The sequence below is a fragment of the Desmodus rotundus genome, chromosome 9, assembly GCF_022682495.2.
Source record: "Desmodus rotundus isolate HL8 chromosome 9, HLdesRot8A.1, whole genome shotgun sequence".
NCBI lineage: Eukaryota > Metazoa > Chordata > Mammalia > Chiroptera > Phyllostomidae > Desmodus > Desmodus rotundus.
The window spans coordinates 79,606,522-79,608,645 of NC_071395.1; the positions used below are offsets into that span (position 1 = coordinate 79,606,522).

Consider the following 2,124-nt stretch of genomic DNA (forward strand, 5'->3'; position numbering starts at 1 on the left):
CCCTAAAGCTCCTCAGCTCCCCCGACTTGGAGAGAGGAGCCAGTGTCTCCCCATAACGTGTTGTATCTTGCTTTTTACATTCCCCAAGGGTGAGCTTGTCAAGGGGCAGCTTTGTGTTGTTGCTTGGTATTAAATGGCCAGCTTGATACTTACATAACCCATTGTGATCCAGTTTCTTTCTCTTTTTGTTTTAAACTTTTTTTCTTTTCTTTTTTCTTTTTAATTCTCACCCAAGGATATATTTAGAGAGAGGGGAAGGGAGGGAGACAGAGAGGGAGAGAAACATTGATGTGAGGGAGAAACATTGATCCGCTCGCTGCCTCTCTCTCGCTCCCTGACTGGGGACCGAACCTTCAACCCAGGCATGCGTCCCAACCGGGAAGCAAACCTGCGACCTTTCAATTTACTGGACGATGCCCCAACCAACTGAGCCACACCTGCCAGGCCTGTGATCCCATTTCTGTGTTTTCCTCCTCTTGTCTCACTTGTGAAAACTTCTGGGGTGCCCAGCCCTGACCCTTGATTGCCAACGCTTCCCTAGACCTCTCTTTAGTGACCAGTGTGTCACCCCCTTGCCTGCAAATTCTGTTCTCTTGGCTTCAGTTGCTCTCTCCTGATTCTTCTCCCCCTCCCTTTCCGCCTGCTCTGCTTTCTCTGTCCATCTGAATCGACTGTGCTCCTCCCTGGCCCCTGCCCAGGCTCCCTGTCACTGCTCATCTGTCCACTCCTATGACTCTACCACACATGTGTGGGTGACTCCCAACCCGCCCTTCCTGACCCCTGGGGACAGATGCTTATGGGAGCCTCCCCTCCCACCACCAGGACATCACACAAGCACCTCAAGCTCAGTAACAGCCCTGTTGAACTCCCTAGAGGCGTCATCTGGTCCCTGCTGACTTCTCTGGCTTCACGCTCTCTCCATTGCTATGAGGTATAGCAACACTGGATTGGAAACTCGGGTGATTAGATCAGAGCAAATAAAATCAGCCTAATATGAGAGGAAACAGAGTGTTTTTTATTTTTATTTTTATTTTTATTTTTTTCAGATCAGAATCACCTCAACAATCAGCATCCCAGGACAGGCCTGGCTTTGTCTAAGTCATCAGTTCATCACTTCTGCAGAATGCTTTTCAGACCCTTGGAATAGCAGCTTGGCATACCGTCACGGTGATTTCACCTGCTTCACGTTCACGAAGCCTTGGCACAGGCCTTGTGGAAAGTTCGGGGTCCTATTCGCAGGCAACAGCCGAGTCCGGGAAAGGGGCAGCAAGCTCCACAGCCTACAGGGCCAGGCAGTTTTTATCTGAGTAAAGGGGAGTTGTGGGGGGTGGTGAACTGGAGGACACGTCCCACCTCAAGGCAGGGGTGGTCCCTTCCAGCTTCAGCCCGGCGTGGGCTTGTGTGAGCGTTGCCACGATTTCTGAGTTTTCAAGAGAATCCAGAAATCTGAGTTTTCATGTGACGCTTCCCATTGGCAAATGTTGGCAACTAATTCCAACGTTAAAATGTGCTGTGAGCCAACTGATTTTTTTTAAAAACACTGTGTGAATGGAACAGAACATACCCGTGGCCACAGGCAGCCCGCAGGGCGTGCGTCTGTGAGAGTAGAGTGCTCCGAGGCTGGGCAGCTGGACAGACACCCACCCCAACCAGTTCTCTGCTCTGGGGCCCTGTGTCTTTGTGCAAGTCACATGACCTCTCCAATTTCCCCAGGTGCGAAATGGGGATGACAATTCTCTCATTGGGTTGTCATGAGGACAAGAGATCATAGCTGTAAAATGGCTAGCACAGAGCAGTTCCCTCAACAGAAGCCGATTAAGGAACGCTATTGACACAGGAGCACCGTCCTGTACAGCAAAAGGTTGCAGGTTCGATCCCAGGTTGGAGCACATAGGGGGGCAACAGATTGATGTTTCTCTCTCTCTCTCTCTTTCTCTCCCTTCCACTCTAAAATCAGTAAACATATCCTCAGTTGAGGATTTTGAAACAATGACATGTTCGCCTGATCAGCACAGGGAAACAGAGTACACCAAAGGTTGTGGGTTTGATTCCCAGTCAGGGCATATACCTAGGTTGCAGGTTCAATCCCTGGTTGGGGTGTGTAGGGAGACAACCAATAGATGT

At 50.1% G+C, this 2,124-nt stretch overlaps 1 non-coding gene across 1 annotated transcript; it reads right to left on the reverse strand.

Moving 5' to 3' along the window:
* Nucleotides 1-1,043: 1,043 nt before the first annotated feature.
* On the reverse strand, nt 1,044-1,119 carry LOC112309011 (small Cajal body-specific RNA 2). The gene has a single exon (XR_002975214.2). It is a non-coding gene; the product is annotated as a small Cajal body-specific RNA 2 (non-coding RNA).
* Between the last annotated feature and the right edge of the window lie 1,005 nt (nt 1,120-2,124).